Source organism: Scyliorhinus torazame, chromosome 5 (genome assembly GCF_047496885.1).
Source record: "Scyliorhinus torazame isolate Kashiwa2021f chromosome 5, sScyTor2.1, whole genome shotgun sequence".
NCBI lineage: Eukaryota > Metazoa > Chordata > Chondrichthyes > Carcharhiniformes > Scyliorhinidae > Scyliorhinus > Scyliorhinus torazame.
This window is the reverse complement of record NC_092711.1, coordinates 202,075,936-202,095,468: the sequence shown is the minus strand read 5'-3', so window position 1 is coordinate 202,095,468 and position 19,533 is coordinate 202,075,936. Positions and strand designations below refer to the sequence as shown.

Genomic DNA, 19,533 nt, shown 5'->3' with positions numbered 1-19,533 from the left:
ATCTGTTTCACACTGTCCTCTCCAACAATATTGCCCCTGTCATTTGTAAATACAGAAGAAAAGTACTCGTTCAAGACCTCTCCTATCTCTTCAGACTCAATACACAATCTCCCGCTACTGTCCTTGATCGGAGCTACCCTCGCTCGCGTCATTCTCATATTTCTCACATATGTGTAAAAGGCCTTGGGGTTTTCCTTGATCCTACCCGCCAAGATTGTTCATGCCCTCTCTTAGCTCTCCTAATCCCTTTCTTCAGTTCCCTCCTGGCTATCTTGTATCCCTCCAATGCCCTGTCTGAACCTTGTTTCCTCAGCCTGACAGAAGTCTCCTTTTTCCTCTTAACAAGACATTCAACCTCTCTTGTCAACCATGACAATGGCGACGAGGCAAGAATTAGGATGCATCGGATGGAGAGGAAAACTCTAGGGGATGGGCACAATGGAAATGTGGAGCTTGTTCAAGGAACAGCTACTGCATGTCCTTGATAAGTATGTACCTGTCAGGCAGGGAGGAAGTGGTCGAGCAAGGGAACCGTGGTTTACTAAAGCAGTCGAAACACTTGTCAAGAGGAAGAAGGAGGCTTATGTAAAGATGAGACATGAAGGTTCAGTTAGGACGCTCAAGTGTTACAAGTTAGCTAGGAAGGACCTAAAGAGAGAGCTAAGAAGAGCCAGGAGGGGACATGAGAAGTCTTTGGCAGCTAGGATCAATGATAACCCTAAAGCTGTCTATAGATATATCAGGAATAAAAGAATGACTAGGGTAAGAGTAGGGCCAGTCAAGGACAGTAGTGGGAAGTTGTGCGTGGAGTCCGAGGAGATAGGAGAGAAAATAAATGAATATTTTTCATCAGTATTCACACAGGAAAAAGACAATGTTGTCGAAGAGAATACTGAGATTCAGGCTACTAGACTAGAAAAGGTTGAGGTTCATAAGGAGGAGGTGTTAGCAATTCTGGAAAATGTGAAAATAGATAAGTCCCCTGGGCTAGATGGGATTTATCCTAGGATTCTCTGGGAAGCTAGGGAGGAGATTGATGAGACTTTGGCTTTGATCTTTAAGTCATCTTTGTCAACAGGAATAGTGCCAGGAGACTGGAGGATAGCAAATGTTGTCCCCTTGTTCAAGAAGGGGAGTAGGGACAACCCCGGTAACTATAGACCAGTGAGCCTTACTTCTGTTGCGGGCAAAGTCTTGGAAAGGGTTGTAAGAGATAGGATGTATAATCATCAGGAAAGGAATAATTTGATTAGAGATAGTCAACACGGTTTTGTGAAGGGTAGGTCATGCCTCACAAACCTTATTGAGTTCTTTGAGAAGGTGACCAAACAGGTGGATGTGGGTAAAGCAGTTGCTGTGGTGTATATGGATTTCAGTAAAGTGTTTGATAATGTTCCCCACGGTGGGCTACTGCAGAAAATACGAAGGCATGGGATTCAGGGTGATTTAGCAGTTTGGATCAGAAATTGGCTAGCTCGAAGAAGACAAAGGGTGGAGGTTGATGGGAAATGTTCAGACTGGAGTCCAGTTACTAGTGGTGTACCACAAGGATCTGTTTTGGGGCCACTGCTGTTTGTCATTTTTATAAATGACCTGGAGGAGGGCGTTGAAGGATGGGTGAGTAAATTTGCAGATGACACGAAAGTCGGTGGAGTTGTGGACCGTGCGGAATGATGTTACAAGTTACAGAGGGACATATATAAGCTGCAGCGCTGGGCTGAGAGATGGCAAATGGAGTTTAATGCAGAAAAATGTGAGGTGATTCATTTTGGAAGGAATAACAGGAAGACAGAGTACTGGGCTAATGGTAAGATTCTTGGTAGTGTGGTTGAGCAGAGAGATCTCGGTGTCCATGTACATAGATCCCTGAAAGTTGCCACCCAGGTTGAGAGGGTTGTTAAGAAGGCGTACGGTGTGTTAGCTTTTATTGGTAGCGGGATTGAGTTTCGGAGCCATGAGGTCATGTTGCAGCTGTACAAAACTCTGGTGCGGCCGCATTTGGAGTATTGCGTGTAATTCTGGTCGCCCCATTATAGGAAGGATGTGGAAGCATTGGAAAGGGTGCAGAGGAGATTTACCAGAATGTTGCCTGGTATGGAGGGAAGCTCTTATGAGGGAAGGCTGAGGGACTTTATGCTGTTTTCGTTAGAGAGAAGAAGGTTAAGAGGTGACTTAATTGAGGCATACAAAATGATCAGAGGATTAGATAGGGTGGACAGTGAGAGCCTTTTCCCTTGGATGGTGATGTCTAGTACGAGGGGACATAGCTTTAAATTGAGGGGCGATAGATATAGGACAGATGTCAAAGGTAGGTTCTTTACTCAGAGAGTAGTAAGGGCATGGAATGCCCTGCCTGCAACAGTAGTGGACTTGCCAACCCTAAGGGCATTCCAATGGTCATTAGATAGACATATGGACGATAAGGGAATAGTGTAGATGGGCTTTAGAGTGGTTTCACAGGTCGGCGGAACATCAAGGGCCGAAGGGCCTGTACTGCACTGTAATGTTCTATGTTCTATGTTCCAACACTTAAAATAGTGCAACACTGTTTTATTAAGCTAGAAACTGTTGAACATACTTTCACTGTGGGTTAACACGATGTTAGATTAAACTAAAGACCTATGCCTGTCCTAACCAGTCTATGCAATCAGCACATGGTGCCCTCTACAGATCTTTGTATAATCTGCAAACGTAGCAACAGTGCCTTCAGTTCCTTCTTCCAGATCATTAATGTATATTGTAAAAAGTTGTGGTCCCAGCACAGACCCCTGAGGCACACCAACCGGCCTATAATTCCCGGTCTTCTGCCTCCCTCCCCTCTTAAACAGTGGTGTTACATTAGTCATTGGCTGCCGTCCTGTAAAGGACCCCTTTATCCCACTCTCTGCCTTCTGCCAGTCAGCCAATGCTCTATCAATGCCAGGATCTTACCCTTCATACCATGGACTCTTAACTTATTTAACAATCTCCGATGCGGCACCTTGTCAAAAGCCTTCTGGAAATCTAAATAAATCACGTCCACTGGTTCTCCTTTGTCTACCTTCCTTGTTACCTCCTCAAAGAACTCTAACAGATTTGTCAGACATGAGCTCCCTTTGACAAAGCCGTGATGACTCAGTCCTATTTTATTATGCACGTCCGAGTACTCCACAATCTCATCTTTAATATGAGGGGGCTGTGCTAAACCAAGGGCTGGTTTTGCACAGGGCTAAATAGCTGGCTTTGAAAGCAGACCAAGGCAGGCCAGCAGCGTGGGTTCAATCCCCATACCAGCCTCCCCGAACAGGCACTAGAATGTGGCGACTAGGGGATTTTTACAGTAACTTCATTTGAAGCCTACTTAAGTGATTTTCATTTTCATTGAATAACGGACTCCAAAATCTTACCAATGACCAAAGTCAGGCGAACCAGCCTATAATTACCTGTCTTCTGCCTCCCTCCCTTCTTAAACAGTGGTGTTACATTAGCCACTTTCCAGTCCTCTGGGACCCTTCCTGCCTCCAGTGATTCCTGAAAGATCACCACCAATGCCGCCACAATTTCCTCAGCTGTCTCTTTTAGGAACCTGGGGTGTAGTTCATCCGGTCCAGGTGATTTATCCACCTTCAGACCTTTCAGTTTCCCCAGAACCTTCTCCTTAGTGATGGCCACTGCACTCACCTCTGCCCCCTGATTCTCCTGGAGCTCTGGCTGGTAGTATGTCTCACAGTGGTTAGCACTGGGGCTGCGGCACTAAGGACACGGATTCGAATCCCGGTCCTGGGTTACTGTCCGTGTGGAGTTTGCACATTCTCCCCATGTCTGCGTGGGTTTCACCCCCATAACCCAAAGATGTGCAGGTTAGGTGGATTGGCCACGCTTAATTGCCCCTTAATTGGAAGACAAAATAATTGGATACTCTAAATTCAAAAAAAAAAGAAGAAAAAAATATATTTCATCTTCTCTCCCCTTATTGCTTTTTTAGTTCTTCTCTGCTCACTTTTAAAGGCTTCCCAATCCTCTGGCTTCTCACTAAATCTCGCCACTTTGTATGCTTTTTCTTTTGCTTTTCTGCTGTCCTTGACTTCCCTCGGCAAACATGGATGCCTTGTCCTCCCCTTAGCTTGTTTCCTCCTCCTTGGGATGAATTTCTGTTGTGCCTCCCTAATAACCCCCAAATACTCCTGCCATTGCTGTTCCACTGTCTTCCCTGCTTGGCTCCTTTTCCAATCAACTCTGGCAAGCTCCTCCCTCATGTCTTTGTAGTTACCCTTATTTAATTGTAATACTGTTACATCAGATTGCAGCTTCTCCCTCTCAAACTGCAGGGAGTGGTCACTGCTCCCTAAGGGTTCCTTCACCTTTAGGTCCCTAATCAAGTCTGTCTCATTACACATCACCAAATCTAGAATTGCCTGTTCCCCAGTGGGCTTTACCACAAGCTGCACCAAAAACCCACAAATTCCTTTTCTTGGGATCCACTACCAACCTGATTTTCCCAGACCACCTGCATATTGAAGTTCCCCATGATTATTGTGATATTGCCTTTTTACATGCTTTCGCTATCTCCTGTAATGCCCACAACATCGGACGGGCCAATTTCAATGTGTGCAATAAGCTCATTTACCTTGTTCTGTATACTGCGTTAAGCAACAATACCTCAGTCCTGCATTGATCACCTCCCTTCTCACACTTATCACCTTTTTTGCTCTGCCTGAGGGTGATGTTCTATTATTTTTGTTCTCTATTTCCCTTTCAGTTATGACACCTTCTAGGCTAATGCTCTGGTTCCCACCCACCTGCCATACTAGTTTAAATCCTCCCATGTGACACTAGCAAACCTCCCAGTCAGGATATTGGTGTCACTCAAGTTTAGATGCAACCTGTTCTTCTTGTACAGGTCCCACCTGCGCCGGAAAATAGCCCAGTGGTACAGAAATCTGAAACCCTCCCTCCTACACCACTAGTTTAGCCTCATGTTTAGCTGCACTATCATCCTATTTCTAGCCTCACTGGCACGTGGCACACAGAGTAATAGAGATTACAACCCTAAAAGTCCTGCTTTTTAGCTTACTGCCTAACTCCCTGAACTCCTTCTGCAGGACCTCGTCGCTCTTCCTGCCTATGTCGTTAGTATCTATCTGTACTATGACCTCTGGCTGTTCACCCTCCCCCTTGAAATAATAAAAAAATGAAGAGATTTGGGAGCAAAACTGGAGAAAATAAAAAGCCATAACTTCTGAGCTCCACAGATTGGATTTGTGAGGGCGGCATGTGGCGCAGTGGTTAGCACTGGGACTGCGGCACTGAGGACCCGGGTTCAAATCCCGGCCCTGGGTCACTGTCCATGTGGAGTTTGCACATTCTCCCCATGTCTGCGTGGGTTTCACCCCCACAACCCAAAGATGTGCAGGTTAGGTGGATTGGCCAGGCTAAAATGCCCCTTAATTGGAAAAAAAAACTTGGGTATTCTAAATTTATGAAAAAATAATTGGATTTGTGAGATACCCCAAAGATTTGCTGGGGCGTCCCTCTCGAAGCTTTACAGGTAAGGCTCTTTGCATTCAAATCGCAAAATTTGGATAGTTCAGCCAGGGCTACCAATAGTTACTCCGAACAAGTTAGAAGAATTAAAATCCTTTCTAACTTCTGCGTAACTGTTGTAAGCATCTGGAGTCACTGCACCACGGGATATCCCGGCACACCTAATTGTCCCTGACGCGACCATCAAATCACATGAGACGATCAGTAGAAGTGAACAGTAGTTTCAATATGTTAGATCTGTGCCTGCCTGCGACTGCTCTGTACTGAGTGCCGCCTACAGGTGTCCAGGTTTATATACCACCCCTGAGGGGGCGGAGCCACAGGTGGTGCCGACAAGGGCATCAACATAATACAACACAGTACAGTGGTGAATTGTAATAGCATACGTTCACCGCATTCACCCCCTGTTACAAAATTGAAGTCCAGCGGGGATCAAGTGGGCTCACAGATTCAGTCTGTCCGGCGCCTTGATCATTCTCCGTGATTGTCTCAGCTCCGGCTTCGCTGCGGGCACGGGTGTTGAGCTCGTCGCTGCGGGTACGGGTGTTGGGCTCGTTGACTCCGGGAACGTGTCGCCTGGAGCTTCATCACTCTAGGTCGGCGATGGGAAGAAGGGGATGTAGGCCATGTTGGGGCGGGGGCGGTGTTCAGTGTAGGTGGGGGGTAGGTGATGGTCGCAGGGGAACCGACGGGGTGCAGATCCCGGAGGGAGACTGTAGCTTGTCGGCAGTCGTGGTGCGCCACGTTGGCATACTGAGGGTGGGCATGTAGGAGCTGGATCCTCTGGACCAGGGGGTCGGACTAATGGCTCCTCATGTGCTTCCGGAGGAGGGGGCCCCGGTGTTGTCAGCCAGGCCGGAAGCGAGACCCCGGAGGTGGATTTCCTGGGGAAGGCAAATAGGCGGTCATGAGGGGTCTCGTTCATGGCTGTGCAGAGGAGCGACCTAATGGAGTGGAGTGCGTCACGGAGGACCTCCTGCCAGCGGGAAACTGGGAGACTTCTAGACCGTAGGGCCAGAAAGGTGGCCTTCCATACCATCGCGTTCTCCCTCTCCACCTGTCCGTTTCCCTGGGGGTTGTAGCTGGTAGTCCTGCTCGAGGCAATGCCCTTACCGAGCAGGTACTGACGCAGCTCATCACTCATAAACGAGGAGGCCCGGTCACTGTGGACGTAAGTGGGGAAACCGAACAGGGTGAAGATGCTGTGCAGGGCCTTAATGACAGTGGCCACGGTCATATCGGGGCAGCGGATGGCAAAGGGGAAACGGGGATACTCGTCAACGACGTTAAGAAAATACACGTTGCGGTCAGTGGAGGGGAGGGGCCCTTTGAAGTCGACGCTGATGTGCTCAAAGGGGCAGGATGCCTTCACCAAGTGGGCCTTGTCTGGCCAATAGAAGTGCAGCTTGCACTCCGTGCAGACTTGGCAGTCCCTGGTCATGGCCCTAACCTCCTCGGTGGAGTAGGGCAAGTTGCGAGCCTTGATGGTGGAGAAGCTGGGTGACCCCCTGGTGACAGAGGTCATTGTGGATGGCCCGAAGTTGCATGCGCATGTGCAGGCGTTGTCTGACATAGTTAGACCGGACTCCAGCCACCTAGGTGTCCCGGATGGAAAGTTCCATTTGCTGCGAGGCCGTGACGTCCTTGTAATAGCAGTTTCGAGTGAGTATACTCAGGTCGCGTAGATATTCCTCCAGCAATTCCCCGGGGAGTTGATGACGAGTGGTGAGGAGATGCCGCGCAAACACTTCATTCACTGGCCTCACGTAATGTCTCTTCAGGATCGCGACCGCGTCTGCGTACGTGGTCGCTTCTTCAATTAGTATGGAGATTCTGTGGCTCACCCGGGCGTGGAGGAGACTCAGCTTCTGTACCTCGGTGACGGCGGGCGAGGAGGAGGCAGCGAGGTAGGCCTCAAACCAGCGGAGCCAGTGTGAAAAGATTCCTTTGGCTTCAGCTGCCTGTGGGTCGAGTTCCAGTCGATCAGGTTTGAGGGCAGCTTCCATTGCGATATCTTAGTGTATTAAATTGATACGACCATCAATTCACACAAGATGATTAGTAGAAGTGAACAGTGGTTTTAATACGTTAGATCTGTGCCTGCCTGCGACTGCTATGTACTGAGTGCCTCTTACAGGCTTACAGGTGTATATACCACCCCCGAGGGGGCGGAGCCACAGGCAGAGCCCACAATGGCATCAACATAATACAACACAGTACAGTGGTGAATTGTAATAGCATAGGTTCACCACAGGACCCAACCTTGGATTACCCTGTCCTCAATTACCCTCACCCAACCTCTAATTGCCCTCCTCCCAAACCCCAATTATTGTCCCCATCCTCCTCTCAACCCCAATAACCTTCCTCTCAATCTCCAATTAACCTCCCTCCACAATTACACTCTCTTCCCAACTCCTGATTACCATCCCCGAATTACCCTCACCCAAACCTCAATTACCTTCCCAATCCCCCCCCCCCCACCGCCCCCCCCCCCCCACCCCCCGCTATTACCCTCCCCCCAAACCCCTCAATGCACAGAGAGCTGTAACTGGTCTCAGCAACAAGGCGTGTTTGAATGTGGAGGCACTTACGTTGTAGACTTCCTTCAGTGCTTGCGATCCCTATTTCTCTTCAGATTCTGAATATATTTGAAATGCAAACTCCAACAATTAGGGTGTTTTTGTAAGCGTTTGTTAGCTGCAAGTGATTTCCAATAAAACGAAACTCAGAAGTGAAATTGCAGAAATGTCAAAGGTCGGCTTGACATGTGAAAGGAGTGTGCTGTAGAAGAGCAGAACAGGAAGTAGGAAGCACTCCCTCTGGACGTGAGGTTTGAGAAAAACAAATTCTCATTAGCTCCCAAATGTTTCAGTGACACGGCACACTTCAATGAGACAAACAATTCCACAGCACACCCTCTTCTTTACAGCTGAATTAATTGCTCATAAATGTCACATTTACTTACATTTACGATGGTTATCATCTTACTAGAGAGGTTAGCAACATACAATTGAAATTCAATGAATCAGAGCAAAACAGAAAATTGAGAAAATAGCATCTTTTTAAAATAATAATCTTTATTTAATAATTTAGTTATAAGTTTGTGGTAATCACTACTGTTGTATTATATTGTATATACTGCACTTCATATGAGTGTATTACGGTAAGGCCCCTGTACTACAGGTATGGGGATAGATCCCTGCCTGCTGGCTCCGCCCAGTAGGCGGAGTATAAATGTGTGTGCTCTCCGAACTGAGTCCCGACCGCACAACCTCGCGGCTACGTCGACAAAGGTGAAGGTCGACGGGCATGAGATATCCTGCCTTCTGGAATCTGGGAGCACTGAGAGCTTCATCCACTCTGATACGGTAAGGCACTGCTCCCTCGCGGTACACCCCATTAACCAAAGAATCTCCCTGGCCTTCGGATCCCACTCCGTGGTGATCCGGGGATACTGCATCGCCACTCTCACCATCCAGGGCGTAGAGTTCAGCGGCATCCGGCTCTACGTCCTCCCCAGCCTCTGCGCTGCCTTGCTATCTGGCCTAGACTTCCAGTGCAACCTCCAGAGCCTAACCCTGAAATTTGGCGGGCCCCTACCACCCCTTACTGTATGCGGTCCCACGACCCTTAAGGTCGACCTGCCTTCTCTATTTGCAAATATCACCCCGGATTGCAAACCCGTCGCCACCAGGTGCAGACAGTACAGCGCCCAGGACAGGACCTTCATCAGGTCTGAGGTCCAGCGGCTGCTGCGGGAAGGTATCATCGAGGCCAGCAACAGCCCCTGGAGAGCCCAAGTGGTAGTGGTGAAAACGGGGGAGAAAAACAGGATGGTCGTTGACTACAGTCAGACCATCAATCGGTACACACAGCTCGACGCGTACCCACTCCCACGCATATCTGATATGGTCAATCAGATTGCACAGTCCTGGGTCTTCTCGACAGTGGACCTGAAATCTGCCTACCACCAGCTCCCCATTCGCAAGGCGGACCGCCCATACACAGCGTTTGAAGCGGACGGCCGCCTTTACCATTTCCATAGGGTTCCCTTCGGCATCACTAACAGGGTCTCGGTCTTCCAACGGGAGATGGACCGAATGGTTGACCGGTACGGACTGCGGGACACTTTCCTGCACCTGGATAACGTCACCATCTGCAGCCACGACCAGCAGAACCACGATACTAACCTTTCCAAACTCCTCAACCTAACCTACAACAAGGAGAAGTGTGTGTTCAGCACAAACCGATTAGCCATCCTCGGCTATGTGGTTCAGAACGGAGTTCTAGGGCCCGACCCTGATCGCACGCGCCCCATCATGGAACTCCCCCTCCCCCACTGCCCCAAGGACCTCAAACGATGCCTGGCGTTCTTTTCGTACTACGCCCAGTGGGTCCCTAACTATGCGGACAAGGCCCGCTCACTCATCCACTCCGCCGCTTTCCCACTGACTGCTGAGGCTCACCAGGCCTTCAACCGTCTCAAGACCAGCATCGCCAAGGCCGCGATGCACGCGGTCGACGAGACACTCCCCTTCCAAGTCGAGAACGATGCATCAGACGTTCGTGAGGGGTTTGGTTGGTCGTGGTACACAGCAGTGATCGGATGGAGTGGAGAGCATCCGGGAGGACCTCCTGCCAGCGGAAGACTGGGAGATTCCTGGACCGTAGGGTCATTAGGACAGTCTTCCAGACCGTTCCGTTCTCCCTCTCCACCTGCCCGTTTCCCCGGGGGCTAAAGCTGGTTGTCCTGCTCGAGGCAATTCCCTTTCTGAGCAGGAATTGACGCAGTTCGTTGCTCATGAAGGAGGACCCCCTATCGCTGTGTATGTAGGCGGGGAAACCAAACAGCGTGAAGATACTGTGGAGGGCTTTTATGACGGTCATGTCTGGGCAGGGAATGGCGAATGGGAACCGGGAGTACTCGTCAATCATGTTCAGGAAGTACGTCTTGCGGTCGGTGGAGGGGAGGGGCCCTTTGAAGTTCATACTGAGATGGTCAAAGGGACGAGAAGCCTTTATCAGGTGCGCTTTCTCTGACCTGTAGAAGTGAGGCTTGCTCTCCGCACAGATTTGGCAATTCCTGGTGGCGGTCCTGACCTCCTCGATGGAGTAGGGCAGGTTTTGGATCTTAATGAAATGGAAGAATCGAGTGACCCCCGGGTGGCAGAGGTCCTCGTGGAGGGCCCGGAGGCAGTCCACTTGTGCGTTGGCACATGTGCCGCGGGATAGGGCATCAGGAGGCTCGTTTAGCTTCCCGGAATGAGACAAGATCTCATAGTTGTAGGTGGAGAGCTCGATCCTCCACCGTAAGATCTTATCGTTCTTTATCTTGCCCTGCTGTGCATTATCGAACATGAAAGCAACTGGCCGTTGGTCAGTGAGGAAAGTGAATCTCCTGCCGGCCAGGTAATGCCTCCAGTGCCGCACAGTTTCTACTATGGCCTGGGCCTCCTTTTCAACTGAGGAATGGCGGATTTCAGAAGCATGGAGGGTACATGAGAAGAAGGCCACAGGTCTGCCTGCTTGGTTGAGGGTGGCTGCCAGGGCTACGTCGGACACGTCACCCTTGACTTGGAAGGGGAGGGATTCGTCGATTGCGTGCATCGTGGCCTTTGCGATGTCTGCTTTGATGCGGCTGAAGGCCTGGCGGGCCTCTGCCGACAGGGAGAAGACTGAGGATTGAATTAGTGGGCGGGCCTTGCCCGCAAAGTTGGGGACCCACTAGGCATAATACGAAAAGAATCCCAGGCAGCTTTTCAGGGCCTTGGAGCCGTGGGGGAGGGGTAACTCCATGAGGGGGCGCATGCGTTCGGCATCTGGGCCTATGACTCCATCATGCACTACGTAGCCGAGGATGGCTAGATGGTCGGTGCTGAACACGCATTTGTCCTTGTTGTAGGTTAGATTAAGGATTTTTGCGGTATGGGGGAATTTTCGGAGGTTGGTGTCATGGTCCTACTGGTCGTGGCCGCAGATGGTGACGTTATCGAGGTACGGAAACATGGCCCGCAAACCGTACCAGCCAACCATTCGGTCCGTCTCCAGTTGGAAGACCGAGACTCCATTTGTGACACCGAAGGGAACCCTTAGGAAGTGGTAGAGCTGCCCATCTGCTTCGAATGCAGTGTATTTGCGGTCGCTAGGGCGGATGGGGAGCTGGTGGTAGGCGGATTTTAGATCCACCGTGGAAAAGACCTTGTATTGTGTAATCTGATTGACCAGATCAGATATGCGGGGGAGAGGCTGCGTATACCTGTTGATGGTCTGACTATAATCGATGACCACCCTATGCTTCTCCCCGGTCTTTACAACCACTACTTGAACTCTCCAGAGACTGTTGCTAGCCTCAATAATACCTTCCTTCAGTAACTGCTGGACTTCCGACCTAATGAAGGTCAGTCCTGGTCACTATACCGTCTGCTCCTGGTGGTGACAGGTTTGCAATCCGGGGTGAGGTTCGCAAACAGGGAAGGCGGATCGACTTTGAGGGTCGCGAGGCTGCAGACAGTGAGGGGGGTATAGGGCTGCCGAATTTAAAAGTTAAGCTCTGGAGGTTACATTGGAAGTCTAACTCTAGGAGCGTGGCAGCACAAAGGTGAGGAAAGTCGTAGAACTCTCTTGTGCTTTTGCTAACAATGTTGGGGAGAGTTTAAACTAATGTGGCAGGGGGGTGGGAACCAAATGAGGAGGTTAGTGGACAGCAAGGAGGTAGTAACTAAAGCCTGTAAGGAACTAGATCATGAAGTCAGCGTGACTAAGGGGAAGAGTAGGCAAGGAGCAGATGATGAACGCAAAGGGACTGGTGGTCCGAGGTGCATTTGTTTTAATGCAAGAAGTGTAGTAGGTAAGGCAGATGAACTTTAGGGTTGGATTAGTACCTGGGAGTATGATGTTATTGCTATTACTGAGTCTTGGTTGAGGGAAGGGCATGATTGGCAACTAAAAATCCCAGGATATCAATGCTTCAGGCGGGATAGAGAGGGAGGTAAAAGCGGTGGAGGAGTTGCATTACTGGTCACAGAGGATATCACAGCTGTGCTGAAGGAGGGCACTACGGAGGACTCGAGCAGTGAGGCGATATGGGCAGAGCTCAGAAATAGGAAGGGTGCGGTGACAATGTTGGGGCTGTACTACATGATGTGTTGGGTGTTCTGGATCACAAACAGGTCACCAACACTGGAAGTGGTGCAACTCTATTTTATTATAAGGTTAACTATATTAACATACTTGAGCTGTGGGTAAATGCAATACCAGCTTTAACTGTTGACCCTTGCCTAGTCCTAACCAGGTGATGCACTCAGCACATGGTGAATGTCGGTGTTGCAGGCTGTGAGCTCTGTGCTCCGAGCTGGCTGCTACTAGAATGAGCGGGAACTCTCCTGTCCCCTGTCTGTATAGTGTGTGCGCTCTCACTGGTGATTGGCTGCGGTGTTGTGCATGCTGATTGGTCCCACTGCATGTCTATCAGTGTGTGTGTGTGTGTGTGTGTCTGCACCATAATATACTGGTGTATACTATGACATCCCCCCTTTTATATAAAGAACAGGTGCCTGCATGACAATAAATATTGTGTAGTGAATGTACCTGACTATGTGTGTGCATGTTATTTACATGACTATGTACATGAGGCTAATCTATTTACACGGGAAGGTGCCTGGTGCAGAGAAATAGGGTGTCACACCAACAACGAAACAAACATTATATACAAACTACTGGAACGATGAAACAGGATAACAGAACAGATCAAAGAGTCCAACATTGTAAAACTCATAAGTCAAGTCTCTGAGGTGGGCGACGAATTCTGGTTGACCGCCTCAAGGTTGGGTCAGGAGCCACCGGCTGAGGAACGGGCTGGGCCACGGCAGAGTGAGGAGGATGCAGAGTATTCGGAATCTCCACATAGTCCTGGTTCGGGACAACAGGAAGGCGTGACACCGGTGGAGGATCACGTTGCGAGCGTGGAACGAGACGAAGGGCACGCCGATTGCGGCGCGAATGGAACCATTTGGCAGACGAACCAGGAACGAGCGGGGAGACACCTGCCGAAGAACCACAGCAGTTGCAGACCAGCCACCCTCTGGAAAATGGATGCGGATGTTGTCATCCGGCGCCAGAGCAGGGAGATCAGTCGCCCGAGCGTCATGCGCCGCCTTGTGCTGTGCACGAACTTGTTGCATCCGCTGAAGGACCGGAACATGGTCGAGATCTGGGGCGTGAATGGACGGCACCGTGGTCCTGAGGGTGCGACCCATGAGCAGCGGGGCTGGCGACAGGCCCGTGGAGAGTGGGGCCGAACGATAGGCCAGCAGGGCGAGGTAGAAGTCAGATCCCGCATCGGCAGCCTTGCAGAGGAGCCGTTTGACGATGTGGACGCCATTTTCCGCTTTGCCATTGGATTGGGGGTGCAGGGGACTGGATGTCACATGCACAAAGTTGTACCTGCTGGCAAAGTTGGACCATTCCTGGCTCACGAAGCAGGGGCCATTGTCCGACATCACAGTGAGTGGAATGCCGTGACAAGCAAAGGTCTCCTTGCAGGCACGGATGACCGCCGATGATGTGATGTCATGCAGGCATACGACCTCCGGGTAGTTTGAAAAATAGTCTACAATCTGAACATAGTCCCTGCCGAGCGCATGGAACAGGTCAACGCCTACCTTATACCAAGAGGACGTGACCAACTCATGGGGCTGTAGGGTCTCACGTGGTTGGGACGGCTGGAACCGCTGACAGGTGGGGCAGTTGAGCACTGTGGTGGCGATGTCCTCATTGATGCCGGGCCAGTACACAGCCTCTCGGGGCCCTCCGTCGGCACTTCTCCACGCCAAGATGGCCCTCGTGTAGCTGTTCCAAAACGAGCTGGCGCATGCTGTGCGGGATCATGATGCGGTCCAGCTTCAGGAGGACACCATCGACTACTGCCAGTTCATCTCTGATATTATAGAACTGCGAGCATTGGCCCTTGAGCCACCCGTCCGTCAGGTGTCACATGACACGCTTTAGTATGGAGGTCAGCCGCAGTCTCGCGGCGAATGTGGATAAGGCGTTCATCCGTGGCCGGCAGATTGGAGGCCGTGAAGGCCACATGGGCGTCAACCTGGCAGACGAACCCTGCTGGGTCACACGGGGTGTTGACTGCCCTGAACAGAGCATCGGCTATGACCAGGTCCTTGCCCGGGGTGTATAGGACCTGGAAATCATAACGCCGGAGATAAGCAGAATGCGCTGGAGACGAGGGGCCATATCATTCAGGTCTTTTTGTATAATGTTGACCAGCGGGCGATGGTCGGTCTCGACAGTGAATTGGGGGACGCCGTACATGTAATCATGAAATTTGTCGACCCCAGTCAACAGGCCCAGGCATTCCTTTTCGATCTGCGCATAGCGCTGTTCCGTGGGGGTCATGGCACGTGACGCATATGCAACGGGGACCCATGATGAGGCCTCATCACGTTGCAGGAGCATCGCCCCAATGCCGGATTGGCTGGCATCTGTTGAAATTTTTGTTTCCTTCGTGGGATCAAAAATTGCCAATACCGCGGACGTGGTAAGCTTAGTCTTCAGCTCCTCCCATTCGCGCTCGTGGGCGGGAAGCCATTGGAAGTCTGTCGTCTTCCTGACCAGGTTCCGGAGAGCTGTGGTATGGGAGGTGAGGTTGGGGATGAACTTACCCAGGAAGTTCACCATGCCCAAAAATCGGAGGACCGCCTTCTTATCTGCTGGCATCTGCATGACCGTGAAGGCTGCCACCTTGTCCGCATCCGGCCGCACACCCAACCGGGAAATGTGGTCCCCAAGGAACTTGAGTTCCGTCTGGCCGAAGGAACATTTGGCTCTGTTGAGGCGAAGGCCTTGGTCCCGTATTTGTTTGAAAATGCGCTGGAGGCGACTGATATGCTCCTGGACCAAATGATGATGTCGTCAACATAGACGCGCACACCCTCAATGCCCTCCATCATTTGCTCCATGATCCGGTGGAATACTTCTGATGCCGATATAATCCTAAACGGCATCCTGTTGTAGCAGTATCTGCCAAACGGGGTATTAAAGATACACAGCTTTCTGCTGGACCTGTCTAGTTGAATTTGCCAGAATCCTTTCGAGGCGTCAAGTTTGGTGAAGATGTTGGCCCGAGCCATCTCGCACATGATCTCCTCGCGCTTGGGGATAGGGTAATGCTCCCTCATTATGTTGCGATTCAGATCCTTTGGGTCAATGCAGATCCGGAGCTCGCCGGAAGGCTTCTTTACGCACACCATGGAACTGACCCAGTCGGTTGGTTCCGTCACTCTGGAGAGCACTCCTTGGTCCTGGAGGTCCTGCAGCTGCTGCTTGAGGCGGTCCTTGAGGGGTGCTGGGACTCTGCGAGGTGCATGAACCACAGTCTTGTTTGAGCAGGATTTTGTAAGTGTATGGAAGCGTGCCCATGCCTTCGAAACGTCGCGGTGCTGGTCGATGATGGCATTGAGTTGCGCCCTGAAGTCCGCATCCTGGAAGGCAGACATGTCCTCTGGAGAGCAAGAGTGTACTCGTTGCACGAGGCTTAGGAGTTTGTTCGCCTGTGCGCCTAGCAGAGAGTCCATCGAGGAGCCCACGGTCTCAAAGGGAAGGATGGCTTTTCGCGAGTTGTGCGTCACTTTGAGTTGGCATGAACCGGTAGCAGGAATGACGTTGCCATTGTAGTCCACTAGTTGGCAGATCAACGGAAGAATGGTTGGTTTAACCCCAAGGGTCTGAAAGGCTGACCACGCTAGGAGATTAGCGGAAGCACCAGTGTCCAGGCGGAATCGTATCTGGGACCGGTTGACCGTCAGGGTGGCACACCACTCGTCGTCTGGGTCAATGTTGTGCACCGACAGCGGCTGTGGTTTTGATTCGGGGACAGCCTGTTCTTTGCTATAACAGCGACTCGAAAAGGCTCCCTCGGGTCCTCGGTGTCACTGGTCTGCGGGAAGTCGGAATCGGACTCGGTGAACATGGGTTGAATTGCCCGAACATTCCTGCGAGGTTGGCTGAAGCGATGCAAATTGGCAGGCTGAGCTGCTCGACAGCAGGCAGCATAGTGGCCAAGTCTGCCACATCGAAGGCATTGTTGCGATTTTGCAGGACATTGCCGCTTTAAATGGGTGGAGCCACAGTTCCCGCACGTCGTGACGTCAGTACGCTTGTTGCGCCACCGCGCATGCGCGATGCGGTCCTGCGTGGTGCGCGCCTGCGCATGACGTTCCTCCACGTCACCGTCCCCTCGTTTGGCACGTACAAGTGCGGGAGGCTGCGGAAAGCACGCAAAATGGCCGCCCTCATCCAGGCTTCAGCCTTGGAGGTGTTCAATTGTTTGGACCCGTTTCACCTCGTGATGTCCTTGCCGTGCCGTTTCAGCCGCCTGTATGTGGGAGTACCGGCTGGTGGCATTTTCATGCAGGACACAGGTCTTGATGGCAGTCTCTAGTATGAGTTGCTTAGCTTTGAGGAGCTGCTGACGCAGGGGGTCCAACAGAACAGTAAATACGGTCTGGTCACGTATCATGGAATCGGAGGTGGGCCCTTAGCCGCAGGACTGCGCAAGGATGCGGAGGAGTGTTAAAAAGGATTGGAAAGGCTCGTCCTTACCCTGCAAGCGTTGCTGGAACAGGTATCTTTCAAAACTTTCATTGACCTGTATGCAGAAGTGGGTATCGAATTTGAGGAGAACCATCTTGTCCTTTGTCTTGTCCTCGTCGTCTGCGAATCTGAGGGAGTTGAAGATGTGGATGGCGTGTTCCCCGCCGTGGAGAGGAGCAGAGCATTCATCCTGGTGTCCGAGGCGTTCTCCCTGTCCGTGGCTTCGAGGAAGAGCTGGAAGTGCTGTTTAAAAATCTTCCAATTCACTTCGAGATTGCCGGCGATGCGGAGCGGCGGCGGCGGGTTGATGTTCTCCATACTTCAAGATGGTGGAATGCTGATTAGTTGCAGGTGGGTCTCAGAAGTGCTCGTATGCAACCACTCCTTGTACCATGATGTGTTCGGTGTTCTGGATCACAAACAGGTCACCAACACTGGAAGTGGTGCAACTCTATTTTATTATAAGGTTAACTATATTAACATACTTGTGCTGTGGGTAAATGCAATACCAGCTTTAACTGTTGACCCTTGCCTAGTTCTAACCAGGTGATGCACTCGGCACATGTCATGATATACATCAGCATATCATGGTGCAATCACACACACACTGACACACTGATGGACATACAGTAGGACCAACCAGCATACACAACATCGCAGCCAATCACCAGTGAGAGCACACACACTATAAAGACAGGGGACACCAGAGTTCCCGCTCATTCTAGCAGCATCCAGCTCAGAGCACAGAGCTCACAGCCTGCATCTCAGACATTCACCATGTGCTGAGTGCCTCACCTAGATAGTGATAGGACAGGGTCCACAGATAAGCTGGTAATGCACGTACCCAAGCTTACAGTATGTTATTACAGTTGAGTTGCTAATAAAATAGAGTTACACCGTCTCCAGCCGTGTTGACCTGTTTGTAGACCAGAACACCCAACACGACATGGTTCCAGGAGTGGACGCATACTAGCCCCTGTGAGACCTACCTGCAACTTATCAGCAATCCGCCATCCTACAGCATGGAGAACATCAACCCGCCACCGCTATGCATCGCTGGCAATCTCGGGGTGAATTGGAAGCTTTTTAAACAGCGCTTCCAACTCTTTCTAGAGGCCACAGACAGGGAGAATGCATCGGACACCAGGAAGATTGCTCTTCTTCTCTCCACAGCAGGGCAACACGCCATCCACATCTTGAACTCCCTTACATTCGCGGACGGCGAGGACAAAACCAAATACAAGATGGTGCTCCTAAATCTTATGAACACTTCAGCGTTGAAGTTAACGAAAGCTTCGAAAGGTACCTGTTCCAGTAGCGCCTGAAGGGTAAGGATGAGCCTTTCCAGTCTTATTTAACGCACCTCCGCATCCTCGCGCAGTCCTGCGGCTATGGGCCCACCTCTGACTCCATGATACGTGACCCGATAGTTTTCGGGGTCATGTCGGACACCCTGCGCCAGCAGCTCCTTAAAATCAAGCACCTCACCCTAGCGACGGCCATCGAAACCTGCGTCCTGCATGAGAACGCCACCAGCCGGTACTCACACATCCAGGTGGCTGAAACGGCGCGGCAGGGGCCCCACGAGGTGGAGTGGGTCAGAACGATCGAGTACCTCACGGCCCGCGGCCCGGAGGAGGGCAGCCATTTTGTGTGCTTTCCGAGGCCTCCCGCGCTTGTACGCGCCAAAAGAGGGGACGCTGACGCGGAGGAACGCGATGCGTAGGCGTGCACTACGCAAGACCGCACCACGCATGCGCGGTGGCTCAACGAATGCACTGGCGCATGACATGCGGCAACTGTGGCTCCGCCCATTTAAAGCAGCAATGTCCGGCCAAAGCGCGACAATGCCTACGCTGTGGCAGGCTTGGCTACTATGCTGCCTGCTGTCGAGCACCTCAGCCTGCCAACTCGCAACAGTTTAACCAGCCTAGCAGAAATGTTCGGGTAATTCTACCCACGTTCACCAAGTCCGATCCTGACATCATACAGACCAGTGACACTGAGGACAGGGAGCCTTTCCGCATTGTTGTCATCAACAAGAACACACTGTCCCCAAGTCGAATGCACCAGCCGCTGTCGGTGTACAGCATTGATCCGGACGACGAGTGATGTGCCACCCTGACGGTCAACCGATCCCAGATCACATTCCGCCTGGACATGGGTGCTTCCGCAAATCTCCTCGCATGGTCAGCACTTCAAACCCTGAGGGTCAAGCCAGCAATTCTCCCATCCATCTGTCAACTGGTCGACAAGAAATGGCAACGTGATCCCCGCCACGGGGTCGTGCCAACTCGAAGTGACGCACAACTTGCGTAAAGCCATCCTACCCTTCGAGATCGTGGGCTCTTCGAAGGACAATCTGCTGGGCGCACAAACGTGCAAACTCCTCCCCCTCATTCAGCG

The 19,533-nt window shown here is 51.3% G+C and overlaps 1 protein-coding gene across 1 annotated transcript in view; it reads right to left on the bottom strand.

Moving 5' to 3' along the window:
• The window catches only part of LOC140422734 (interferon-inducible GTPase 5-like), a 30,770-nt gene extending 22,525 nt beyond the window's left edge, over positions 1-8,245 (bottom strand). The window contains exon 1 of the mRNA XM_072507686.1: positions 8,115-8,245. The gene's annotated coding sequence lies outside the window, so the exon portion shown is untranslated. The remainder of the gene's footprint in view (positions 1-8,114) is intronic.
• Positions 8,246-19,533: the final 11,288 nt, after the last annotated feature.